Source organism: Sturnus vulgaris, chromosome 14, assembly GCF_052056855.1.
Source record: "Sturnus vulgaris isolate bStuVul1 chromosome 14, bStuVul1.hap1, whole genome shotgun sequence".
NCBI classification, from domain to species: domain Eukaryota; kingdom Metazoa; phylum Chordata; class Aves; order Passeriformes; family Sturnidae; genus Sturnus; species Sturnus vulgaris.
Genome location: NC_142256.1, coordinates 2,152,084 through 2,179,971, shown reverse-complemented (window position 1 = coordinate 2,179,971; position 27,888 = coordinate 2,152,084). Strand labels below are relative to the sequence as shown.

At 49.0% G+C, this 27,888-nt stretch overlaps 1 protein-coding gene across 2 annotated transcripts in view; it reads left to right on the top strand.

The window, feature by feature from the left end:
* The first annotated feature begins 7,736 nt into the window (after positions 1 to 7,736).
* The window catches only part of TRPC5 (transient receptor potential cation channel subfamily C member 5), a 104,704-nt gene continuing 84,552 nt past the window's right edge, over positions 7,737 to 27,888 (top strand). Inside the window, exon 1 of one of the 2 annotated variants that reach the window (XM_014877232.2) lies at positions 7,737 to 7,804. The gene's annotated coding sequence lies outside the window, so the exon portion shown is untranslated. Of the gene's footprint in view, positions 7,805 to 27,774; positions 27,791 to 27,888 lie in introns of those variants that run through there. The other variant, XM_088172954.1, reaches the window with a different exon arrangement.

Here is a 27,888-nt window from a genome sequence, read left to right as displayed (position 1 = left end):
AAATGTAACTGTGTCAGCACTACTAAATTAAGGGCTGTACTGTAAATAAAAATGGGGTCATAAAAAGGAAAGAAGGCAGCAAAATATAATGGGTAGAAATACTAAGAGCAAAGTAGTAGAGGCTTTGCACAAGCAAAGGAAATTACTTTAAAGGCTCCTACTAAAGGACCTGTTTTGATACCATGGTTTGAAATTGCAGATAGATGCTGATTCCTTACAAAAATAATTCCTTTTGTCTTCAAATGCAATTTTAAATCCCTGACACCTGCAGGTTTGCAATTAAATCAATAAAGGATCATTAGTGCATTACCCCTTTACTGTGTTTCCATTCCTGAGCTCATTAATAACTGTGTAAGGTGTGACATGACTGAATGGACTCCTTTTGGAAAAGTTTGCCACACGAAAGTAAGAGGTTCCTATTCCCAAAGAACAATTTGCAGTCTGGACTATGCAATGTCATGAGATTTTTACTTGGTAAACTCAGTCCCCAGTGCAGCCAGTTTTAAAAGCCAAGCAGAATTATTCCCATGTGAAGAATCGTGTTTCCATTAAATTGGAGAGAAAATGGATATTTGTAGAAGAAACAATTTTGTTACACAAATGTAAATCATGAGAAACACCACTGAAATCAATATTTTGCTTAGGTTCAATGCATAAATGATATCAGAGTCTGGCTGTAGGTGAGAACTGCAGGGGCACACCAAGCTTACTGGTGAGACCTGGACAACCACGATGCTGCTTCAGTATGAGAGACTTGAGGGTTGAAGAGATGAAAAGACCAAATCCTGAATTAAAATAGATGTCCTTGCTGAGGGGGGAGAGAGAAAAGATGGAAATGATTCAGTTTGGGAAGGTGAAACAGACTCACAGAAAGAAGGACGGACATTCACGAGGCATTTATTGCATATTCTGCATTTGCAGACTTCTCCCGAGTCCCTGATTTTCGTGGCACATAAAAAACCAAGAGCACAATGCTCAAAACAGCAGGACACTGCACAAAAAGAAAGCCACTGCCTGTAATTAGCCTGGGAGATGCATAGAGGATAAACAGCCCTGAAGATGGCACACAGAGAGATTTATCTGTAAAGTGAGAGTTTTCTCCACCAAGTCAGATAGAAGAAGTTTATCTTTCTCTGAGGGGTCTAATCCCTTCTGCTCCAGCACAGAAGCTGATTGCCAGCAGAGATTGGAAGATTTTCTCCAGGATGTTTATTCCCCTTGCATCTACAATGTGGTTTTTTGCCTTTTTTCTCTAGCACAGCCAGAACAGAGCCCTGAGAAGGATAGGGTACAGGATTTGATGTCCCCAACATGCAAACCCTAATTGAATACAGATGAGTGTAGGCTGCACCTTTTTGCAGCATAAATATATATATATATATAAATTGTAGTGGGACAGGCACAGTATAGAGCTATGTGGTTCCACAGCATTTCAGAAGTTCTGGCTGAACTCTCCAATGCACATCACCTGACAGCCACCCCCCACAGCAGATCCCCTTCAAAAATGCCTTTGCTTTGACAGGGCTGAGCATCTGAAGCCAACTGGATTTTGCAATGACCCCTCTATTTCTAAAGCCCTGGGCACAGACCATCCAGTACAGAAGGGATCCCCTTCCTTCTTGGCATTTCAAGCAGTTTGCACCCCAAATCCCCACTCCTGGAGTGTCTCTGGTGTCTCCCCTGGGTTCACCCTGGGGCTGTGGATGGGGAATATGATGGGGGAAACAAACACTGCAGCTCTGCAGGTGTAGCTGAGAACAAACCCTTCATGTTGCCCTCTCAGATATGCCTTTGACAGCATTTGCTTTTGCCCAGCTGGCGTGGGGTGAAAGCAATGACTTTGCCACTAAGTTTCCAGTTCTAGCTGGAGATTTCAGTGGTTTTCTTGAAATGCAGGGTGGCTCGGAGCTGCTGGGGAAAGGAAGTCTGTGAACCAGGGACTAAACATAGCAAAAATAATATGAGGCAGTGGTGGAATGTAAAATAGTTCCAGTCACTTAATACAAAGTAGCCATGCCCAGCTCTGGAGTAATTATAGATAGAATCACAGAATCATGGAATGGTTTGGGTTGGCAGGGACCTTAAAGCTCATCCATGGCATGGGCAGGGACACCTCCCACTATCCCAGGCTGCTCCAAGCCCCATCCAACCTGGCCTTGGACACTTCCAGGGATCCAGGGGCAGCCACAGCTTCTCTGAGAAACCTCTGCCAGTCCCTTACCACCCTCACAGTTAAAGAATTTCTTTCTAATACCAAAAATTCCCTTTTAAAAAGAATTCATATTTGCACACTAAGGAAAAGGCCAGGTTTGAAGACAGATATCCAGGGCAAGAGAGCATAAAGGCGAGACTTCAAAGGTATTTGTCCTAAAGGCTAAAATTAGAGGTGAATTGTGGGAAGATGGGAATTAAACTCTTTTGGTCTCATACAAATACTCTCACATTCCTGAGTGCTGCTGGCTGCCAAGCCCTGCTCAGTTCCCTGGCACTGTGTGCCATTACACCATGCTCTTCCCAGGAGATTCATTGCCAGGTCAAGGTCTTTGCTTCCCTTTCTGACAATTCCAACGTGTACCAGACTCACGTGTGTGTCTGTAGGGGGAATGGCTGGGACATTTCTGAGGACTCCCCCTGGGTTCAGGCATCCCTGGTGGGATCAGTGTGTCCTGCAGAGCTCCATGCAGGGACCACAGGCACAGGAGCAGATACATCACCCTCCTTGTGTGCACAGAGGGAGAGGAGAAGGAGCAAATGGCAGAAATGAGCAGAGGTCTGTTAATGAGCTGCTCGAGGTCACCTGTCCCCTCCTGGCTCCTGCAGGAGCCAGCACTTGTGAGATGGTGCAGCTCAGTGCCAGCCCTGCCAGAAAACAGCAGCCAAAAACCCTGGGGGTGTGTCTGTCTGCAGGAGGGAGGCAGAGATGTGGATGCTCTGTTAGCAAAAGGGAAAAAGGAGCTGACAAGGAAATAGAGACAAACCCCTTGGGCAGGAGCAGCTGAGGGAGCTGGGAAGGGGCTCAGATGGAGAAAAGGAGGCTCAGGGGGAGCCTTGTGGCTCTGCACAACTCCCTGACAGGAGGGGACAGCCGGGGGGATTGGGCTCTGCTCCAGGGAACAGGGACAGGACAAAAGGAAACAGGATCAAGTTACATCGGGAGAGGTTTAGATTGGATATTATGAAAAATTCCTTCATCAAAAGGGTGGTCAAGCATGGAATAAGCGCTGCAATCACCATCCCTGGAAGAGTTCACAAGGTGTGTGGATGTGACACTTGGGGACACGGCTCAGTGATGAACATTGTGCTGGTTTAAAGGTTGGACTCGATGATCTCAGAGATCTTCTCCAGCCTTGCTGATTCTATGGCTCTGTGATCCATTGCAGGATGGAAGGAACATTGTGACAACAGGAATTAAACTGATTTTCCTGCCCAGTTCAGTGGGAGCAGCAGGTGTAAGTCCTGGAGCCTGATCTTCCCCTGCCACTGTCATGAGCCGAGCTGTCCCTTCTGCCACCAGCAGAGCCTGGGGTGTTTGCTCAGTGTGTGCTCAGTGGAGCAAAAAAAGACAGAATCTAAAATAATGCTAATAAACCCAATCCAGAGAAAAATTAAAACTACAGAAGAGGAGATGCAGAAACCTCCTGCTCATGTCTGCACCACCAGCTGTAGCTCCAAACGTCTTGTCAAGCTGGATTTCATCAAGCTGCACCACTTCTTGCAAATCCAAGTGGAATGACAGCCCTGCAGGGATTACCCACTGCCCAGTTAGCAGCAAAAAGGTTCTGAAAAGAGCCAGAAAGTTGGAAAGAAAAAGATTTCCATTTTCCTACTTTAATTTCCATGTTCGGATGACCTGAAGTCATCTAAGGCAGAGATGATGAAAAAAAGAAAAAAAAATCTATTGCATTTTCTTAAGGGATGGATTATTTTTAGCCATGGAGATTTAAAGTTCTCTCCAAGTTCCTGAACTTTCAGAACTTTTCTTCACTAAGGAGCTTGACAGCAAAGCAGGTTCTCTTTTTTCTCTTTTCCCAAGTTTTCAACTGATCTAATTAAAATATGCAAAATTTGCCTTTCTGCACAATGAAGGAAAATACTTCTTTTTTTTCAGCGAGATAAAAGATATTTTTCCAGAGGCTTTATTTCTGAGGATAACTGACTGCTCCCCTTTCCATTTTTAGGGCTCAGCAACTGTCCATTTTCTGGTAAAGAAATGGGAAAAAAATAATTTTGTCCATTTTACTTGTTACTGTTCTTGAGATTACTGGCATCAGACAGCTTCTGTGACACAAAATGGGTTTTCAGAGCCCCACTGGGCCTGATTCTGATTGCCACCAGTGCCACCAGGTTCTGCTAGAGCTTGGTGTACATGGAAATCTGGTCCTTGATGGTTAATCGAGTTCAGGTGGCTCCAGACGAACAAATTCCCAAACGGGATAGACACATATAGCCTTTTAAAATGGAATTTGGGTTGGTATGGTGTTTCAAAAATGACACTGCTTTTTAATCCACCTGCATTTGTGGGATTTTTGTGGGTCTTTTGCATTGCTTTTTAGCTGAAGTTTCCCTGCTGCAGCTTTGCCCTGTTCCCCTGCTAACACCACTCAGAAAGGAAGGCTGGGGAAACCCCCTCCGATGTTTTCTCTACACAGTAACCAGAGGCTTTTGCTTTAATTTTTTGTCTTGCTGGAACTATTTTCTCTCTGTAACCTGAACCTAATCTTGGCTGCTAAATGGACTTTCTCCTTGGGCTCAAGGCTGTTCCCTGGCAGTAAATTCAGCTCATCCCACTGGAACAGGGACAAATGGATGTCATTTACAAAGCCAACTGCACCCACTCAGCACGTACACGTGGAGACAGCACAGAGAAACCCCTGCAGCAGCCCCTCACATGTCCCAGCCCTTGGAACTCAAACCCAACCCCTAAAACACAGGTTGACTGAACCTCAACAGGGAGAACATAATTTTGTGTTCTTGGACTGACACAAAACACAGGCAGAAGTTTTGAATAAATGATTTGCTGTGAATTATTTACTCAGTGCTGCTCAGAACCTCAGAGGACAGGGAGGGCAGCTCAACATTTGCACCATAAAATATTGAGTGGACTCCAGTGCTGTTGGCAGGGGAAGAAGAGTTTGTCCCAGTGCTGTGACTGATTTAGGTAGTGCCTCCCTGGCAGGGCTGCTGGTGGGCTCTGGAACTTTGAGCCACGGAGCCTGGCATTGTCTGTGTCATGGTTTTGTGCCCCATTAAAGCTGTGGTTCCATTTCTCCTCATAGTCTGCATTTCTGTCACACACAGAGTGGTCCCTGTGCACAGGCTGCAGCAAGTAAACTCTTTCCTCAAGGGAAGCATGAGCCAGGTACAGCTAATTCAGAGTGTGAGAATGTATTATTCATCTTTTAACAATATCACAGCAAAATTTAGGGGAGTTAGGCAACGATTTTGATCATTAAAAGGCAGGACATGGGTTTGATGTCTATAAGGCAAATTTCAGCTCTTGAGCATCCAGACTCAGAGCATGAAGTGTAAGAAAGGCTCATTGTAACAGTTACGGTGCTTACAAAGGAAAAAAGACTTAATGCTGTGATGTTGTGCCCGTGGGGCACTCCCCTGTGAGTGTGGTCCTGTCCATAAAGGATCTGGCTGAGGGGATGTCCAGTGTGGCAGTGGAGGCAGGATCAGTGTGACCTTTCTCCTGGCTAGCTCCTTTCAGAGGTCAGTTCCTCTCTCCTGGTCTAAGGGAAGTCCTGCATTCAGCCTGAGGTGCAGAAAGGGGAGAATTGAACCCCAGTATAACCTGGTGGGGAAGGGAAAGAGGAAAAATTCCTTTGTCTGGCCATAGCAAGCTATCCTGGCCAGGGAAAAGGTGAAATCTGGCTGGCTTGAAAGGAGTTAGGACCCTTGATGAGTTGTCTGACATCCATGAGACAAAGTGGCTGGGGAATGAGCCCTGAGATGGCTGCAGAGTTCAGGTCCAGAGCTGGTCCCTGGACAAGGTGTCACCAGGAGCTGTGCTGGGAGGTTCTGATGGCTCTGGGACACTCATGGCTCAACCTCCCTGTGACAGGAGCAGGCTGGTGGGGGACCAGGCCAGGCTTGGAGGGGTGTGAGAGAGCTGTGGGTGTGTGGGTGGATGTGTGTGGGTGTGTGGGTGCTGGGGTTTAAGCCCAGCCAGCAACAAAGTACAGTGCAGACCATTCACTTATACACACTCCACAAACGGGATGGGGTGGAAGATTGGAAAGAAGGCAAAACCTGTGGGTTGAAATAAAAACATCTTAATAAGTGAAATAAAATACCATCATCATCATCATGCAACTGTAATGAAAAGGGAGGTAACAAAAGAGAGACAGGAATAAGCTCTAGGAAGGACAAGTGATGCACACACAACACAGACACAGACCACTTGGTGACAGACGTCCAGCCTGTCCCCCAGCAGTGATCAGTGACCCTGGCCAGCTCCCCCAACTCTGTACTGGGCAGGACACTGTGGTATCCCTTTGGCCAGTTCAGGTTGGCTGTCCTGGCTGTGCTCTGTCCCTGTGCACCTGCTCACCACCACAGCCCTGGCTTGGGGTGAGCCCTGCTCAGCAGCAGCTGAGGTGTGAGCAACAGCATCCTCACCTGAACCAGCTCATATTGGGGAGAGAATTAACTCTGTCCCCAGCCCAAAGCAGTGTGGGTGTGGGTGTGAAGGTGTGTTTGTGCACGGGATTGTGTGTGTGTGTGTGTGTACCCATGTGGGGGTGTGAATGGAGGGATGTGGGTGAAGGTGTGAGGTGTGGCTGTACCCGCATTTGAGTGGGGTATTGGGGGGGTGTATGTGTGTGCGGGGGGGGGGTCTTGGGGTGTGTGTAGGGTGTGTCTGTGTGGGGTGTGTGTGTCTGTGTGGTGTGTGTGTCTCTGTGGGATGTGTGTCTCTGTGTGCAGGGTGTGTGTCTCTGTGGAAAGTGTGTCTCTGTGTGTGGGGTGTCTGTCAGTGTGTGGGGTGTGTGTCTGTGTGGGATGTTGGTGTGTAGGGTGTGTGTCGCTGTGTATAGGGTGTGTGTGTCTGTGCAGGGTGCGTATCACTGTGTATAAGGTGCCTGTCGGTGTGTAGGGTCTGTGCCACTGTGTGTGGGGTGTGTGTCTCTGTGTGTAGGGTGTCTGTCGGTGTGTAGGGTGTGTATCGCTGTATGTAGGTTGTGTGTCTGTGTGTGTAGGGTGTGTGTCTGTGTGTGTAGGGTGTGTGTCGGTCTGTCGGGTGTGTGTCTCTCTCTGTAGGGTGTGTGTATCTCTCTGTGGGGTGTGTGTCTGTGTGTGTAGGGAGTCTGTCGGTCTGTAGGGTGTGTGTCTGTGCGGGGTGTGTGTCGCTGTGTGCGTGTGCGGGGCGGGTGTCTCGGTGCGAGGGGCGGTGTGTGCCCGTGAGCGGGTGCGGGGGGCGCGGCGTGTGCCCGGTCGCTCCGCTCGGCTCCGCTCGGCTCCGCTCGGTTCGGCTCCGCTCCGTTCGGCTCGGCCCGCTTGGGGCCCGGCTGCCTCCAAGGGACGGGCAGAGGCGGCAGGAGCAGCGCGGGGAGCTCCCGGCGGGGTTTTTGGGGAGGCGGGTCGCAGCCCTGCCCGCCGCTGCCGCCGCCGCCGGGGCTCGGAGCGCGATGCTGCGGCCGCCCTGCCCTGGCCGCCGGCGGCGCGGAGCCGCGGGGCCGCGGGCAGCGGCGTAGGGACCGACCGGGCAGCGAGGGGCGGAATGGGGGCGGCCGGCGGATCGCGGATGAGCCCCGGGCCCGCGGGCACCCCGGCGGGAACCGCCTGACGGAGCGGCGCGGAGGTGAGCGGGGCCGGCACCTGGCGGGGGGACGGGCCGAGAGCCCCGCGGTCACTCTCGGAACTTGGAGCTCCGAGCCCTGGAGCGCCAGGCGCGGGTGGTCGGGGCCGCTCCGTGTCCGCATCCCCCGGAGCCACCGGCACCCGCCAGCCCCGGCGTGCAGCGCTGCGCCCGCTGAAGTTGCCGGCGGCGGGGCCGGGAGGGAAGCGGAGCCGGCTGGGAGGGATGTGGGACTGGGAGGGATGCGGGACTGAGAGGGATGCGGAGCCGGGGGGATGCGAGACTGGACGGGATGCGGGACTGGACGGGATGCGGGGCTGGACGGGATGCGGGACTGGACGGGATGCAGGACTGGACGGGATGCAGGACTGGATGGGATGGGGGACTGGGAGGGATGCGGGACTGGATGGGATGGGGGACTGGGAAGGATGCAGGACTGGATGGGATGGGGGACTGGGAGGGATGCGGGACTGGATGGGATGGGGGACTGGGAGGGATGCAGGACTGGACGGGATGCGTGGCCGCTCTCCCCCACGGGAGTTGCCGGCAGCACCCGGACTCGCATCCCGAGGGACGTTGCGGGATTTTGTCTCCCCTTGCTCTAAATGACAGCACGCACCGAAAACCTGCACCCTCGAGGGGTTAAATGCCGATTTAAATTCATTCGAGCAGCCCTTGATCTGGCTTTGAGTCGTCTGGGTGACCCACGTGCCCCCAGCATGGGAAAGGTGACAGTGATACCAGAGGGGTGTTCTCTGCTGCGATGCTTGCAGAAGGAAAACTCCTTTTAATCGACCCCTCTTTGAACTACCAGGCTTCTCTCAGTTTATAGTGTATCAAATTCCGCAGGGAAAAAAAAAAAGAAAAAAGGGCTGATTTTCAAGACTCTTCATAAGTTCATTTGTTTACTATGGAGCCGTGACTTCAGTGGTCTCTTTGGTATAAAAACATTCTGCTTGTGTGATATTTTTGGTGGCATTGACAACAGATTTGTTAGTCATGGTTATGAATATGGTAATGTGCGAGTCTCCCATTAAATTCTCCATGCTCTAAGGTAACATGGTTGAACAGTCGCGTACCGAGTCCTGAATTCTCGAGCAGCATCACTTTGAATTCCCAGTCTGTTTGATCACTTCTTCTTAACTTTTCCACTGTATCGTAAAAAATATTTGTTCCTTCTGCCGGTCAGATGTAAACCCTAAGTTTTGTGCCCGGTGCATCTCCGTGCAAGCCAGCTTATGTAATGCAGTGCCCTGTGCGGAATGCGAGAGGGGATCAGGGAGCACAGAATATCCCGAGTGTGAAGGGACCCACCGGGATCAAAGCTGGAAGGAAAGATTTTTGGGACGAAGATTGTCTTTGTGCTCACGGTGCCTCTGTGTGTGTGCCTGTCCCCGCGGGAGAGCTGAGCAGGGTTTTCTGTTCTGAGGACATCCTGCCCGATCCCGGGCAAGGCTCTCCGTCTTCTTGGGGGTTGATTGCCTTCTCCTCAGTGACGGCATATCCTGTGTCACTGCTGCTCAGAAGCCCTTGAGAACACTTTTCAGCCAGGCAGGTACTGTGCAAATGCAAATTACTGCACTGCTGCTTTAAAAATGCTTTTCAGAAGTTAAAGCGTTATCTTTGGGCAGTTTATTGGAACTCGTAGCCAAATGCCTGTTCAGGGAGCTCCAGAGCAGACTAAAGGAACTGAGATTTTGACTGATACTCCCTCTAAAGAAATCTAGTGCTTCTTCTGGAGAAAAGGCAGAGAAGCAGCCCCCATTTGGGTATTATCAGATGTGTCACTCTCTTCGGGCCATGAGTATTTGCTCCCAATTTCCCTGAGTGTAACTTGGCAGCAATTATCAGCTGAAGAAATGCTTCAGACCCAGAGTTTTTAGTGGATGAAGACATGAAGGAGCTTCCCCTGGCCAGGACAGCCCCTGGCCCTCTGAGCCCACTGATCTGTGGTGGGGCTTTGCTGTTCCCTCTGCTTGTACTTTTATTCTCAACTACAGCAGGGATCAATACACAGGTGCAGGTCTTCCTAGGCAAGAACTATACCTCAGATACTGCTACAGAGTACATTTCTAGAATTAAAAGTAAAGAAAAAGGTCGAGGTGCTGGTTTTTTGTTTAGTTTGTTTGTTTTTTTCTTGTAAAGTGATGGAGAGAAACTAGATGGAAAAGGACTTGAGCTTGAGACTAGCCTCTGGTCAGTCTTAATATATCTTGCAAGTGCATAGAACATACACAAAATTCCTTGTTTTTATTACTGTGCTTCTGAGAGAATGATTTCTATTTTAATGTGCATGGCTTTCACTGTAGTGTATTGAAATCTCATTGGTTTTGTAATATGTTTTTTAAAAGGTGTTGTTACTTTTCATAACCTCTTCCTGCTTTGGTAGGATCTCTGAATAGCTTCTAGAATTGCGTTAAAGGTAATGCAAAGCTCAAAATTCTCTGATCAGCTTGCTTTCTGCAAAGATTTATTTCAGGCAACCTTAAAAAAATCCTTAGGATGTCAATTCTGAGGTCTTTTCATGTTGTGGATTTAATAGACAAGGTACTGTCAGCTGAGCTATGAGTCTTGCTAAGAATGTGATTACGTTGTTTTGTGAGAGATGTACTTCTTGAAAACATACCTTGGAGAAGAAAATTCACAATAGTTATGTGCAAATATTTTTTTTCTACAACAGATGGAAGAGCAGTCAAGGGTGGCTAAAATTAGTTTGAAACAGAATAGATTATTCCTACAAGTACAGTAGTATAATTTGTACAAAATGAGCCAAATCCCACTAATTGTTACACTGTAACTGGTGTAAATATAGAGTAATTTATTTGCCTGGATTTTCTCCTTCATTATGAAGAAATGCAGAGCACAGGGGATTATAAGGCTGTTGGATTTTTGGCATTCTTGCAAAAGTCAGTTTTTCCTGAAACCCAGTGGCAGAATATGGCCCCCTACTCTCATCTTGACAACAGCATAATATTCACTCCCTGAGACTCCAGTTCCAAATTTGCTGTAATATGATTGTGGGTAGAGGGTTGCTGAATGACTCAGATGAATGTAGCTCAGAGTAAACAAACATGTAAATCATTTCTGGCTAGAGACAGAGAAAGGAAAACATGAGAAGAGCAGAAAAAAGCCAACCTGCAGGATGAGACATTGGTAAAGTCCCGTTTAGCAAGGATCACCAAGTTCAGCACAGGGTGCAACCATCAAAAACTGGGGTCTGGATTTGCCACAGTCTTTTATCTCTGGAAATGAGAGGCACCTGTATGGAGTGAGTGCCTAAATGCAGGTATTGCACATGAGCAGAGTTCTGCAGTTGCTTGGGCTGACAGCCTGGTACAAAGGTGGGCAGGTTCACCTCAGCACCTGCACTTGGCACATTTCAGAGGGTGGGAGCTGGGAACCTGGTGTGCTGCCTGTCCCAGAGAGACAGGATGCTGCCAGGGATGGATGTGTGTCTCTACAATGTCCAATTTGGGGTGGGGGGGGGGAGGAAATAGCACAAGCTAGCAAATGATTCCTGAAAGTTTCTGAACCTGAAAGCCTGGTGAGCAATGTGGAACTGGTATGAACAACTGCAGAAGGGTCCAGACCCGGTGTGTGGTTCAGATTAAGAAGTCCCAGAGCAGGTCAGTGGCTTTTAAACAGCTGTGGGTTTCTTAGCTAGACAAGCACTAAATCAGAGTGAGGCAAAGGCTGCTCTCAGTTGATTTTCCTGCCAAGGGAGATGGCCAGTAAGCACAAATCACTGCAACACAGCATCTTGCCAGCCAGCTCCTCTTGGATGCCCAGGCCCAGTGCAGTCAGAACTCCAGGGAGGATGGAGCTGTCCCTGTGTGAGGGAGCTGCAGTGGCTGCAAAGCTGGGCCAGGGTTGTTATTCCTTTCAGCTCTCGCAGCGATTCCGCTTCAGTGTGTTTTCAGGCTAAGTTAGGTTAAGTTCCCTCTTGGGGAAGCAAGAAATGTGCTGGCATCCAGAGTTGAAATGAGGAGAGCTGGGGCTGGTCCCCTCCTGCTGCTGCATGAGGATCAGTTCCCTGCAGCTCTGCCTCCCTGCTGGATAACCTGCCTCATGTTCTGGATGTTTTTATCATCATGGTAAAGAGGCTGCTGTGTTGTTGTGTCTTCAACATAAAAATTGTGCTCTTCCTGAGATTTCTTGCCTTGGAAAGCAGTGAGTAGTCCCTAAGTGAAGTGTGGCTGTAGGTATGGCATCCTTGCAGTGTTTTCTGTCAGGTGATGGCTGGAAAGGGGAGGAACTGGAAAGACAAGGAGTATTTCTCTCTGCGTGTGAGTAGCAGGTAGACTTGGGTCCTCATTTTCTCAATTTTTGAATTTTCTTTAGAGCACATCAGATTTTATATCTGTGTTGGTCACTGATATATCTGCTGGTCACAGTGTTGGTCACGGTGCCCATGATAGGAGACTTGATTTAGGCAGCAGGATGGTTTCTGCTAATGGGAATGATGGGTGTTTCTGTTAGCTCGTTAGACACGTATTATTATTTATTCTCAGCTCAGTCTCTGGATTCAAGCCAGGAAGCTGCTTTGTCCTTATTCCCTTCTCCCTTCTCTCCCTCTCTCTCCCTCTTCACGTGCAGTGAACATGTTCCAGTGAGAACTGAAGCAATTTCCTGGCCCCTCTCACGTGTCCTGCATCCCTTTTTTCATCCTTAGAGAGCAATCTGATTCACTGTTTGGGCAAGACTGGCTTAAGCACCTGAATAGAGTCAGATAGGTTCCCTATCATGTCTGCTAATTAAATTGTAATGCTCATTACCACAGGATACTGTGGAGGGCAAAAGCATAAGCAGGCTGAAAAACATGAGGCAAGTTCACAAGGCACAGAGAGAGGATAGGAAAGATGAAGGTCTGGGTGTAACCTCTGCCTCCCTGGAATTGCCAGATGCAGGGAGAGTGCAGAAGGGCACCCAGGCTGCTGCCCATCACCCATCAGAGGTGGCATCCTGGGATAGAAGGAGCATGGATTTAATCCATTCCCATGTTCTGACATGCTTGCTAAAACAGCAACTCACTTTCTGCTCAGTAGAGAGGGAAGGATAGAGCTTATGGAATAGTGTTTATTGGGCACTTTGGTTCCAGAATGATAACCAGGGTAGAGATTTCAGCCTGCTCTCACAGGTATTAATGGATTAACATAGGAAGCTGCAAGAATTTCATTGTGTGAAGCCTTACTGACAAAAGCAGTGAGAGGATGAAGCCATTTGGGGCCCAGGGCTCTGGCTGGGACAACAAGATGAAATAATTCCTCTCTTTCATTTGGTCTTTGTGTCCTGTTCATTCTGGTTTGTGCTGCATTACGAAATGGAGGTGCTGATCTCTTACTTAGCCTGGAGCTGCAGTTAATGGAAATCTCTGTATTATGTGTATTGGTGTCTCGGTTTGAAAGACAGGTATGGTCTAAGGAAAGGCAGGAGCCCCTTTTCTGCGATGCAGAGTGCAATCCCCCTCCCTTTTAATTATTTTAGGTCCAATTCAGACACCTTCAGGCAGGAGATATGGGGATGAGAATAACAGTTCTTTACTGGTATTTAACAAAAGCAGAAAAAAACAACAACAGCTATAAAAATTGGCAACAGAAACAGTCTAGCTCCGCTCCAGTCCCTTCTGGCCGCAGGCCGTCTCCCTGTGCTGTTACCGGTGCTGTGGGGGCAGGGCAGGTCCCGCGCAGTTGAAGAGGGCTGGGTGATGGCGGCCGCGGCCCAGGGGAGAGAGAGGATGGGGAAAGTTACTCCCCCCTCACGGTGTCGGTCGTGGTGCTCAGCAGAGTGTCCGGAGGTAGTAGGGTGAGCTGGGAGAGCCGCGGAGCGATGTCCAAAGGCAGGGAGCGTGGATCTCAGCGCTGGGATGACAGGGGAAGATGCCAGAGCAGAGCCCAGGTTGTCTTCCCACTCCACGAGCCAAGCGAGAGCCAGTCCCCCGCTCCAGACCCCCCTATCCCACCTTTCCTTTTCCGGTTCCCCCCCCACCTCCCCCTCCAGCCACCCCCCTACGAGAGAACATTATCTGTCGTTTTAAGGTGTAGCCACAATTACTTAGCATAACAATGGGAGAAATTCCACAGAAAGAAAAGCGAAGCATTCAACCCCCAACATTATCCACCCCTGAATTTCTCCCATACTAATATGCTATATCAAATTAAACTGTTACATTATATATACATACATGCAGTTAGAGACATAGGCACAGCACTATAGGTATTTCACCCTAAAACAAGGTCTCCTTGGGGTATGCATCTGGTCTCTCCATTCTTTTGCATCACCCACCAGGTGCAACCTGGTCCTTGAGCGAATACAACTCCATGGATGGGATTGTCTTTGCTGGAGGCAGGATTCACCCAAACAGTTTTTCCTAGCATACCTCTCATGTGTACCACTGGAACCTTATCTCCATTCGATATTCCCAAGGGCTCAGATTGGGCAGGGCCTGCTCGGTTAGTGGAACCTCGGGTGTTCACTAACCAGGTGGCCTTTGGTAGATTAATCTCCCAGTTCTTGTAAGTTCCCCCACCCAGTGCCTTCAAGGTGGTTTTAAGCAGGCCATTGCACCGTTCAACTTTCCCTGCAGCTGGTGCATGGTAGGGGATATGGTACACCCACTCAATGCCGTGTTCTCTAGCCCAGGTGTTTATAAGGCTGTTCTTGAAATGAGTCCCATTGTCTGACTCAATTCTCTCAGGGGTACCATGCCTCCAAAGAACTTGTTTTTCCAGGCCCAGGATGGTGTTCCGAGCAGTGGCATGAGGCACAGGGTAGGTCTCCAACCATCCAGTGGTGGCTTCCACCATGGTCAGTACATAGCGCTTGCCCTGGCGGGTTTGAGGCAGTGTGATGTAGTCAATCTGCCAGGCCTCTCCATACTTATATTTGGACCATCGCCCCCCATACCAGAGGGGCTTCACCCGCTTGGCTTGCTTGATGGCAGCGCATGTCTCACAGTCATGGATAACTTGGGAAATACTGTCCATGGTTAGATCCACCCCTCGGTCTCGTGCCCACTTATATGTGGCATCTCTGCCCTGATGACCTGAGGCATCATGGGCCCATCGAGCCAGGAACAACTCTCCCTTGTGCTGCCAGTCTAAATCTATCTGCGACACCTCTATCTGTGCAGCCTGATCTACCTGCTCATTGTGTCGGTGTTCCTCATTAGCCCGACTCTTGGGGACATGGGCATCTACGTGACGGACTTTCACAGGCAACTTCTCTACCCGGGTGGCAATGTCTTTCCATTCATTGGCAGCCCAGATTGGTTTTCCCCTACGTTGCCAGTTAGCCTTTTTCCACCTTTCCAGCCATCCCCACAGAGCATTGGCTACCATCCATGAATCAGTGTAAAGGTAGAGTTTTGGCCACTTCTCTCTTTCAGCAATGTCCAGGGCCAGCTGAACAGCTTTGAGTTCAGCAAGTTGACTCGATCCACCTTCTCCTTCGGTAGCTTGTGCAACCTGTCGTGTGGGGCTCCATACGGCTGCTTTCCACTTCCGGTTCATCCCCACGATGCGGCAGGAACCATCAGTGAAAAGAGCATAGCATGTTTCATCTGCTGGCAGTTGGTTATACGGTGGGGCTTCTTCGGCCCGGGTCACCTGTTCCTGTTCCTCTTCGTCGGCAAGGCCAAAGTCTTCCCCTTCCGGCCAGTTGGTAATAATCTCCAAAATCCCAGGGCGATTCGGGTTTCCAATACGGGCACGTTGTGTGATGAGGGCAATCCATTTACTCCATGTGGCGTCAGTGGCATGGTGGGTTGAGGGAACCTTTCCTTTAAACATCCAGCTCAGCACTGGCAGTCGGGGTGCCAGGAGGAGTTGTGTTTCTGTGCCAACCACCTCTGAGGCTGCTTGGACCCCTTCATAGGCGGCCAAGATCTCCCTCTCCGTTGGAGTGTAGTTGGCCTCGGACCCTCTGTAGCTTCGGCTCCAGAACCCCAGTGGTCGGCCTCGCGTCTCACCAGGCACCTTCTGCCAAAGGCTCCAGGACAGACCATGGTTCCCGGCTGCAGAGTAGAGCACGTTCTTCACATCTGGTCCCGTCCTGACTGGGCCAAGGGCTACAGCATGAGCAATCTCCTGCTTGATCTGGGCAAAGGCTTGCTGCTGCTCAGGGCCCCAGTGGAAATCGTTCTTCTTGCGGGTGACCAGGTAAAGAGGGCTCACAATCTGGCTGTACTCAGGAATGTGCATTCTCCAAAAGCCTATGGCACCTAGGAAGGCTTGTGTTTCCTTCTTGCTGGTTGGTGGAGACATTGCAGTGATCTTATTGATGACCTCACTGGGGATCTGGCGCCGTCCATCTTGCCACTTTACTCCCAGGAACTGGATCTCTTGGGCAGGCCCTTTGACTTTGCTCTTTTTAATGGCGAAGCCGGCTCCCAGCAGAATCTCAATGATCTTTTCTCCTTTCTGAAATACTTCCATTGCCGTATCCCCCCACACAATGATGTCATCAATGTACTGCAGATGTTCTGGAGCTCCACCCTTCTCCAGTGTAGCCTGGATCAGCCCATGACAGATGGTGGGGCTGTGTTTCCACCCCTGGGGCAGTCGGTTCCACGTGTATTGCACACCCCTCCAGGTGAAAGCGAACTGAGGCCTGCACTCTGCTGCCAGAGGAATGGAGAAGAATGCATTGGCGATGTCAATGGTGGCGTACCACTTTGCTGCCTTGGACTCCAGCTCGTACTGCAGTTCCAGCATGTCCGGCACGGCAGCGCTCAGTGGTGGAGTCACCTCATTCAGTGCACGATAGTCCACTGTCAATCTCCATTCTCCTTCCGATTTACGCACAGGCCAGATGGGGCTGTTGAAGGGTGAGTGGGTTTTGCTGACCACCCCTTGGCTCTCCAGCTCACGGATCATCTTGTGGATGGGGATCACGGCATCTCGATTCGTCCGGTACTGCCGGCGGTGCACTGTTGAGGTAGCAATTGGCACCTGTTGCTCTTTCACCCTGAGGAGTCCCACTGCAGATGGGTTTTCTGATAGCCCAGGCAGGGTGTTCAACTGCTTAATGCCCTCTGCTGCCACAGCAGCTATTCCAAAAGCCCACCTGAGTCCCTTTGGGTCTTTGTAATAGCCATTCCTGAGGAAGTCTATGCCTAGGATACATGGTGCCTCTGGGCCAGTCACAATTGGATGTTTCTGCCACTCTTTCCCAGTCAGGCTCACCTCAGCCTCCAGCAGAGTCAATTCCTGAGATCCCCCTGTAACCCCAGCAATTGAAACAGGTTCCTTTCCGACATGTCCTGATGGTATTAATGTACATTGTGAACCAGTGTCAACCAATGCTCTGTGTTCCTGTGGCTCTGATGTGCCAGGCCATCGGATCCACACCGTCCAAAAGATCCGGTTTTCCCGTGCCTCTCCCTGGCTAGAGGCAGGGCCCCTCTAGCCCTGGTTATTATTTCTCTCCTGGGCATACATACTGGAGGTTCCTTCAAGGGGATCTGACAGATCATCCTCCCTTCTGTAATACCCTGCACCTCCATGGGAGGCTGAGGCTACCCTCACTTTAGTGGAGTTCCCTCTGTTGGTGTTCCCCTCCCTGATTTGGCGCACCCGTGCTGCCAGGACGGAAGTGGGTTTCCCATCCCACCTTCTCATGTCTTCCCCGTGGTCACGTAGAAAAAACCACAGGTCAGCACGTGGGGTGTACCCTCTCTCCCTAGCTGGGGGGCGTTGGGCTCTACTTTTGGGGTCCATGACTCTCACTGGTGCTGCACTGATCTTCCTCACCTCTTCCCTTATCTCCTTCATCTCCTCCTTAAACTCCTCTCTGAGGTCCTTAGCCACAGCAGAGACATGAGCCTGCACTGGGCCAGCCATCATACTCTGATAATTCCTGAGCCTGTTGGCAACAGAACCCACTGTCACTTGGTTGGTATCAGCATCAATCATTGCAATAAAGGGGGTATATTGAGATGGGCCCAGGTTTGCCAGATTCCACAACATCTGCCCTGTGCACCTGACCTTGTCAGGGTCATTGTCATGCTGTCCATCCCTCCCAAAGAGCACCTCCAGTACTGCCACTTCTCTCAGCTTTTGGATCCCTTCCTCAAGGGTATTCCAACGTGTTCTCTGGTGGTACTCCTGCATTCTTTCCCTGTGGACAAATCTCTCTCTCACACTCATTAAAAGTCGCTCCCAGAGGGAAAGGAGACCTGTCTCCCTTACAAATACCTGGTCCACACCTGAGTCCTGGGTCAAGGCTCCCAAATTCCTTGCCTCAGTACCATCCAGTTGCACACCTGTACCCATAAGGTCCCAGACCCGCAGTAACCAGGTTGTAAAAGGCTCACGGCCCCGTCGTACAATGTCTTTTCGCAGGTTACGGAGACTCTCGTATGACAGGGACTCGGTGATGATCTCAACTTCTGGCTCCCCTGCTGGTTGTGAGGGGCCCCCTTCCTGACCCTTATTATCTAGGTGCCTTGTTTTCATCTTAGACTTCCTAGTTTCCACAGGGGCAACTGCTGCTGGCTGTGAGTGCCCTTGCAGTTCAGCTGGAACCTGGACAGATGTAACATCTGTGGGTCCCACTGCTGCACCACCAGAGTCTCCCTCTTTAAGGCAGGGGGAGGGTTTCTCACCAGCTGGGGAGAGGTACTCCTTCAGCATCTGGCCCATCTCACGTATCTCCTTTGCTAGCACCCCCACCCATTCTGGGTGGTTCCTTTCCGAGGTGGGCTGTGGAGCAGGGTCAAACTCTGGGGTAATATCCCTAGTCTCTGGGATAGGATCAGGCTCTGGGGTAACATCACTATTTCCTCGGGTAGGTATCAGGGTTGTTATCCAAGTCAATCTCCCCTTATCTCTGAATGTTAGATAGAACAGGTTTAACAGGGATATAAGCAACACTAGCCACAATATAATGTCATTAGCATTTAAAGTGGATTGGAACCCCTTGAAGACTGGTGGGGTGAACTTCAAAAACCCTGTGATGGGTTGAGAAAAAATTTCACCTGCTGCCACTTCCTCACAGTAAGTACCATTATTGAAGTAGCCCCAGAAACACACACTTAGAGTGTGATAGCTCTGAATCCATGTGGCCATCTTCCAGAGAAAATTAAAAATCCATGAATTCCTCAACTGATCAACCCACATAATAAACTGGATAATAGCCACAGTAACCTTGGTTATGAAACTCATGTTTAAAAAAGGGCTTGCAAATGGGAGAGATATAGCAGTGACCACATGGAGGCCAATCCAGGGTAAGCTGGACAGCATGGTGTCACCTACCACAAGCTTGGGTAATTTAAGAACTGTTATCCCCTTTTCTACCCCTCTCTCAATGCCCTCAGGCAATGCCCCACGTTCCGGGCGCCAAAATCTGTCTCGGTTTGAAAGACAGGTATGGTCTAAGGAAAGGCAGGAGCCCCTTTTCTGCGATGCAGAGTGCAATCCCCCTCCCTTTTAATTATTTTAGGTCCAATTCAGACACCTTCAGGCAGGAGATATGGGGATGAGAATAACAGTTCTTTACTGGTATTTAACAAAAGCAGAAAAAAACAACAACAGCTATAAAAATTGGCAACAGAAACAGTCTAGCTCCGCTCCAGTCCCTTCTGGCCGCAGGCCGTCTCCCTGTGCTGTTACCGGTGCTGTGGGGGCAGGGCAGGTCCCGCGCAGTTGAAGAGGGCTGGGTGATGGCGGCCGCGGCCCAGGGGAGAGAGAGGATGGGGAAAGTTACTCCCCCCTCACGGTGTCGGTCGTGGTGCTCAGCAGAGTGTCCGGAGGTAGTAGGGTGAGCTGGGAGAGCCGCGGAGCGATGTCCAAAGGCAGGGAGCGTGGATCTCAGCGCTGGGATGACAGGGGAAGATGCCAGAGCAGAGCCCAGGTTGTCTTCCCACTCCACGAGCCAAGCGAGAGCCAGTCCCCCGCTCCAGACCCCCCTATCCCACCTTTCCTTTTCCGGTTCCCCCCCCACCTCCCCCTCCAGCCACCCCCCTACGAGAGAACATTATCTGTCGTTTTAAGGTGTAGCCACAATTACTTAGCATAACAATGGGAGAAATTCCACAGAAAGAAAAGCGAAGCATTCAACCCCCAACAATTGGGGTATTTGAAAGTTTCCAGGTAGAAAGACCTCCAGATTTATAAAATTGTCCTAATGCCCTAAAATTGTTAATAATAGGAGCAAGAAGAATTATAAGGATTGCCAGGATGTCAGTGCCTTGTCACCCATTTCTCCTGTGAGGTCGAGTTGGAAGCAGGGCTGTGGTCAGGGACTGAATGGACAGGAGGCTGTGAGGGGGTCCCTGAGGAACTGCTGGGAAGGCTGATCCAAAGAGAAGCATCTGCTGCAAGAGAGGGATTTTCTAACTGAAAAGAAGAGGTTATGTGGACAAAGGAAGTAAGATGTGATCTATGGAAGAGGGCAGGAGAGCACAGAGAATGTTTGAACAAAAAGATGCAAAGTCCCTGCAGGGGCTATAGTGAAAAGCCTTTTCCCAGATCTTTCTGTCCTGTGTAATGCCATCAGGGGATCCTCATCTGGGAAGAGCAGACTGAGCCTCTGAAGAATCCTAAATGTTTGCTTCTGCTGCAATATCTCATTTCTTCAGCAAGAAAACAAAGACTGGGCCCAGTGGCTGCACAGGGGCTGCTGAAGGGAACAGAGCTGCCCAGGCACAGCCCTGTGCTCCAGCAGCCTCCTGGATCCTGGGCAGGGAGAGCAGCTCCTCTGAGGTCCTGGCTGATCCCCCATGGCCAGCTTGGGTGCACAAGAGGAGAGAGGTGACACATCCCTGTTCTAGACAGACCCTGAATCCCTCCTCTGTGCCATGGATTTAGGGGGCACAAGCTGACCCCACACGAGGGCAGGGAGATGCTCTATAGCTGGGAAAAGGGCTCCGGGCTTCTCAGACTTAAGGTCTAAACTTCTGCCTTAAAATGCACATCTTTGTTTAAGCCTGGAGCTCTGTGTTTATGGGGTGTTAGGGCAGATGTTCTGACATTTCTGTGGGTTTCTGTGGATGTTGAGCTGATGGCAGATTTGGAGTGGTACCCTCCCAGCTCTCCTGACTTTTTCCCCACCTGCAGGGTGCCCAGGGTCTCACTGCTGGGCTCACCCTGGGAACTGGGAGAGGTTTGTTGTGGTCCTGCAAAGCCGCGCCTGCGCACACCCGGAGCATCTCCACTTCCACATTATCTCCTGCAGCTTTCCCTGCACCCTGTCTGTAACCTAATCAAACAGGCTGAGCAGCTGGTGAGTGGGAGCCTTGCCTGTCAAAGACAGGAGTAGGAATATCAGCAGTCAACAAGCCATCACTTCAGCTACTGGCACAAAATGGAATCGGGAAGGGTAGGCACCCCTCCCAAAAATAAACCCATTGCTGTCCACAGGAGACAGCATGAACCCCTGGCTGACTGAAATAGTTTGGGAAAAGAAAGGATGAAGAGTGGCTTGGCTGAAAAGAAATGCAGTGGATGGAAGGAAGAGGTGTTCTAGAAGTGTTTCACATACAAAGGTTTCTGGATGATCTGCAGTCAAAAATAGTTCATCTGCACTGACCATACCCCTGTGGAGTGAGTCAGGGAACACAAAGATGAGCAGATCTTTCTGGGTTGTCCTCTGATTTTGCCAAAGATTTGAATTCACTCATGAACGGGACAAAACTTAAATTAGGTGGTTTCGTCCTACAAAAATCTTACAGATTCCTGGTATGTCACTCCAGTCTTCAAGCATAACAGTCAGGAGGCTCCCAAAGTTTTAAATTATTTATGCAAAGAGGAGCATCTAGAGAATCCAAGAGCCTGGTAGTTAAATCTCTCAGCAGAGAGCTGGGGAAAGACAAGGAAAGGCTGGGATTTAGGCCACCAACACTGGTCTTTCTTTGGGGAATAAAAATCAGATTTGTCAGAGTTATTAGCTCTGCCTGGTCCCTGCTCAGGGACATTTCCAGTCCAAGGCTGAGTTAAATTCTCAGAATTTCCAGCTCTTGCCAGGCTGAAGGGAATTGTGGCTCTAATCAGCCACTTCTCTCTCACCAGTCCTGGGGCTGGCTATGGGTTGAATTGTTGGTGAAAACTGAAGGGCCCTTCTGTGAGCACAGGAGAAGCAGTGGGAAATTAAAAAATTCCCGTTGACTTTAGCAAGATTTAGATCTGGGCGTGAAGAATAGTGTTTTATTTCAGATGTTCTCACTATTCTCTGAAAAGTTTATTTGCATTCTTTCTTAGGGCACACTATGTGATAGCACCAAAATTCAGGGTGAAGCATTTGGGGTGTAATGAAAGAGTGATGTTGCTGCCATGACCTTCCTGAACATTTTGGGATTAATCTTTCTCTCCTGAAAAAACCAGCTGGAAACAAGGCTTCCTCTCCTGTGTCACTGACCTGTGCAGGGCAGGCCAGTTCAGGACTGTTCTGTGGGTTTGCTTTTTTAGCATCAGAGCTGATTTTGCTGCTCCTACATTCAGAGAGAGCTCCTCCTCAGTGACCAGAGGTGTGTGTGTGGAGCAGGGACGTCTGACTTGTGCCAGTGACCTCTTCAGAAGCATCCTTCTGTCCCTCCCAGAATGGGGGCTGGCTCAGCCCAGCAGTTTGGGCAGGAGCTCAGGCTCAGCCCTCTGGAAGCAGAGTTACAGACAGGGGGTAAAAGCTGTGTGTTGCTTTGTGCTGTGACGGGCTGAGGTGAAGGGAATTGAGTTGCTCCAAGTCACAGAGGTGTGATTCCTGCAGTCCTGCTGCAGAGCCCCTCTCAGAGTCCTTTAATCTGGTTATTCTGCTTGGCTGAAGTCCTTTAACTGCCCAACTTGGAGCTCTGAGGCTGTGAGAGGAACCTGTGCCTGACTCTTCCAACATTTAAACCAGGGTAGGACCACAAACACCCGTGGAATCTCTGCTGTCAGATTATTCACAGCAACAACATTGTTACATGGGGTTTTTTTTCCTTGCTAATGGCCATTTCAGACCCTGATCCAGGTTCTACAAATGGCTCTGGTGCTCCTGGATGTTTGGCCAAACATGCTTTTGCCAGCTCGTGGATTGGCTCTCATTTTCCATGATGCCTGTAGGAGATTTTGGGCAGCCACAGGATGTGGCTCTGTTTGATCCAGACACTGATGCTTGAGCCTGAGAGCCTTTTCAAATGCCCTCTGGTCATAGTGGCAGGGTGAGAGCTGTTATACACATTAAGGGTGGGTTTTCCTCCCTTTCCAAGGGATCACCAGGCTTGAGTGGGAACAGCTGGGGCATGCAGAGAGAGCATCCACACAGCACTGAGTCCTGGCCCACAGCATCTTCCTGTGCTTAAATATTGAAGCGTTATGAAGAGAATGCAGAGTTGAAAAAAAAAAAATCAAATTAAGCTTTCAGTTCTTGTTCACTTCCGGAAAATCTGAAGTATGTTAATGGCATTATTACTGTGCCCATACTGCAGCTTAAATCGGCTTTATGGATTGAGCCTCTTAGCGTGGAGTTAAGGATAGATTAGCAGCATTTCCACCCATTTTACAGGCAAGGAAAGAGAAACACAGCAGCACACCCTTGATCGGGCAAGATTGAGAAGTCCAAGGTTTCTTCCTTCCTTGAGGCTGTGCCACACAAAGCTGTCACTGAGTTCAGTTTATTAGCTCAGAAGCAAACGAACAGTGTGCTACTAAAAACGTGGATACATGAGGGGCACCATCCTGCTGTGTGGATTTTGTGATGGATGGATTCCCATTTTATTCATCTTTTGTAATCTCAGCACACAGAATATGCCTTTGTGAGCACTAAATGGGGAATCAAGTCATAAAGAATTGAGGCTTCAGATATGAAAAGTGAAGAGTATGGGCAGTTCTTCAGTGGAAGTGAAGTCTTTTATAGGGAAGATCATTTATAAGTATCATGGATAACTGATGCTGCTCAAAAAGCACTGGTTTGTTTCCATATTAACCAACACATAAGCAGACCTGCTTGTGCCTCATTTAAATTCTTTTTTTGTCTTGGTTTGGAACCAGAGGCCCAATCTAATGTTTTTCATCCAAGACTCTTGTTTAATCCATATAGATCAATTATCATTATCAAGAGCTGCTGCTAAAGGGAACGTCCTGCACTTGAAAAATGAACTCTGGAAGCAGCCTCCTCAGACTGCAGGATTTTCCTATCCCAGATAGATTTTCCTATCCTCAGTGCAGTGGAGATGCTGGAGACACAAGGGGTGTTTGAATACCGGCTTTTTTTAGTTGGAGCATCTCTGTTTTTGTAGATGTTTGGAGCATGTTTGCACTTTGCATGAGTGCTTGAATCCCTGAGAACTGATGGATGCTACAAAATAATGGACTGTTCCTGGTAGAAACCCTGCTGGCATTAGACCAGCCAGGATGTGTTTGTGGCACTGCTGACAGTGCCTTCCATGTCTGGGCAGCTGGGGAGACCTTATGGGGCAGAAAAGCACAGCTTTAGCTCAAAGGAAATATTCAAAGCCAGCAGTGTGTGATTGTGGCAAGAATGAATCCTGTTTGTGTTTGTTACAGCCCAGGCACCTTCCACGACCTGAGCATCTTCACCCTCCAGAGTAATGCCAAAAGAGTCTTTGCAGAGCCCCCTCGATGTTTCCTGCTACCCCACACCCTATTTCTGCACAGAGATGTGTAAGGCACCAGGAGATGGTCCTGTTTTGGTCCATATTTGTGCTTTATTGGGTTCTAAAGCTCCCCTTAAGGCAGCACACACCCAAGCCCAGCACTGGTGATGCATGGATAGAGACATACCCCTCATTGTTCTCTTTTCCTATTTTTTTGGGGTGCTGAGGAGGGGACTTAGAGCCCAAAAGTGAGAGTGACAATAGGTTTAACTCAAAGCTTAGTAGGCTTTGGGGCTGAGAAGTGAAGAAATTCAGTAGCAGCATGTGACAGACCCCATTGGTGGGACATGAAATGGGCAGCAGTGCTCAGAGATGCTTTGATGTGCTCCCAAAGCTTTGCAATACCTTCCCTGCTGAGCTGGAGGAGAGTTCTAATTTGGAGAGTCTAGTCAATGGCATCACAAGTGCAATGAAGCAGGAAGGAGTCCAGGACAGGGACTTCTCTTTTCAGTTTTAGCTGTGCAGTTAGGAGTTGTGTCACTGGAGTCTGCAAGACAAGTGGATCTGCATAAGCAGAGTGAAATTCAGAGTGCACAAAAAGCATTTGAAACAATTTGGCTCTGCTCTGGCTGAAGCAAAGTGAAGGAAGAGCATAGTAAATTAATAACTAACACTAGAAAAGCAAATAGGAAAGGAAGTTAAAAGAAAGGATTGGTCTAAGTGCTTTTGTGCTCCAAGATGACATATAAATATATACAGATTTAATTAGAAGAGGGTTATTTGAAATCTCAAAGCCAACTCTCAGCCTCTCACTTTCTCACAATATTTTGTTACAGCCTACTATAAAAAAGGCAGTTAATTAAAACAGATTTATTCATCCAATCATGCAGGTGTTACAATGAGACAGTGTTTCCAGAACCTGGGTATTTTTGTTCAATTTAATGGAAAGTAATAATATCATGTAGGAGGTGTCTCTAGCAGGCAATGTTCATCCCTCCTTCCTTCCGTGTGCCTCTGCCCTGAGCCCAGCAGGCTGCAAACACCCCCTGAGGTGTTGTCCTGCATTCCAGGTGTGAGGAGGGAGGATTTTCCATGCGATGTTGTTGGTTGCAGGGGCTGCAGCTGCTGCCTGCTCGGGAGGATTTGCAGCCCGATGTTAATGCAGTCCATGAAGTGGAGTCACCTTGAGTTATGCAAGTGCAAACCTGCTGCTGCACTGCAACAGAGATGTCACTGCTGCTCTGAACCATGGCAGGAACAATTTTGGGAGCTGGGTGGCTCCGTGGTTGCTGCTGTGTCTAACACTGCACAAACCTGAGTGGACAATCTGGGACCCGGGGAGGGGTGGTGTTGGATCCCAGAAATCTGAGGTTTTTGAGCTTTCTGTGCTTTCTGGCACTGACCCCCTGGAGAACACTGCTTTTGACCTGAGACCTTGGAGAAGGCTCCAAATTTGAGTGATGGATTCCAAATTTGAATGACAGCATCCACATTTGAGTGATGGATGTGTAGTGAAATAGAAGTGTGTGCTTTCACATGGTGAAGGGTTTCAAATTGGAGGTTTTTATAATATAGTAATAAGTATGGGACAAGATGGAGGATTTTGGGTGGTGTCTCTTTTCGTTGTTCTCCTTCTTCATATTTTCAGGCAGTAGTTTCTGGTTGGACAGTTAGTGCTGCACTGAGGGTCAGGGGAATTTGGTTATTGAGTCAAAAGTATAAATAATATAGGTGTTAATTCTCTATTAGACTGTTTAGCTTTAAGAGACCTTGTAGCAGCTGGATTTGTCTCCATTTTGCTCACTTCTAGCTGGTGTCTGAAAGTGTTGCTGAACTCTCTGTACTTTAGATAAGATTTAATAAAACAACCAAGCCCGAACACGAGAAAATTCATCTCCTTCGTGTTTTTAACCCTGACTCTGAGTGAAGACAGAAGAGACTCCAGAGGAGCCACTAATTGAATGGTGCAAACAGCACCCCATTACAGGTGGGGTGTGTGTCTGTGTGTGTGTTTAAGTGGTGTCACCTTTCCCAGGCTTTGAGGAGCACATCCTTGAGCACTTTGTGGAGTTTTCCCCTGGCTCTTGTGGCAGTACCTGGTGCAGTGTTGGTGTTTGTGAGCAGATCAGACTGTGGCATCTTTGGCACAAGTGCAGCATTCCCAGAGCTGTCACTGCCCCTCGTTTTCTTTTGTAGAAAATTGAAGTCCAGAAAGAAATTTGGGAAACATACAGGTAGCATTTGATTTTTTTTCCCACTTGAAACATCAGCCGAGTGACATTTGTTGTCAGTCACAGTGTGACACCCAGGCCCCTCTCTCCTGTAGCTCCCCTGGAAGGTGATCCATGGTTTCCTGCTTAGGTCAGCAGGGGTTTGGGACTGGCAGGATTTTTGCTGAGCAGGTTTTTGGCTTCACTTACACGTGGGACACTTTGCTTCACCTGACCCAGCACATCCAGAGTGAGTTTGAATGCTGCTGTCATTAAAAGCACCACAGAAAACTCAAAGTACAAATAAAGGGAAACTGGCTAATAATCCTCATATTTAAAAAAATCCCACCAAAACCAGTTTTGAGGCACAGAATATACCCTTAGCAAAATATTTTGATTTTGCTAAGGAAAATAAATCATCCATGACTGAGCGAGGGTGGACTGTTCTGAGACACCTCAGGGATGAAATAAAATCCAGAGTACCAGGAGGAAAAATAAAAGACTTGAGGTAGAGAAGCATCTGCAACTTGGAATCCCTCCAAATTGCACACTGTGAACAAATGGCTCTTGGAGCCTCAAGGCCTGGCCTTGGGGATGGGACAAGGACTGCAGTGCCATCCTCCCATGGCAGGAGGGTGTGGGCAGGACTGAGGGGCAAATCCAGCAGGGACTGGTGCAGGGTGGGATGCACAGCAGTTACCAGGGCCAGTCAGGTCAGCAGCAAGCAGCACCTTTAATTATTTTAAATAATTCTTTAAAATTAAATTTAATTAATTAAAATTAAATTAATTGTCGAGCTTGGAGCAAAAGCAGGACAGAGGGAAGAGCTGCAGTCACCATGATCATGTGGGCAGAGCCCATGTGGCTTCAAGCCCTCCTCCTCTTCATCGTGGAAATCCAGGGGAAACCAGTGGGGGGGAAAAAGCAAATTTATCTGTCCAAGCAACAATTTACTAAAAGACACAAAAGGCTTGGATTGTCCATAGGGGATCCTTACTAAGGATCATGGCAAGAGTGAATTGCAGGAGACTCTGAGTAGTCTTCTAGGAGAAATTCCTCAGTGCACAAGGATTGAACTGAGACATTGAAGAGCTGCACCAGTTCTCTCTCCAGCTGGAACACCCCCTCTTGCAAGGGCTGACAAAAGATGAGTGCCTTGCCCTGGGATCTGTGGGATGAGCAGTGGCAGCAGCATCCCTGGCTCACTGTGGGAAGGAAGAAAGTCCTTGTGCTCACACAGATGGAGCCAAACAGGTGAGCAGCTGACTTAGCACTGCCTAAAATCAGGGCATGGCTGATGGCTGTGCTTTTCCAGGCTTGCTGTGTGAGAGCTGGGGAGAAGGTGGCTGTTT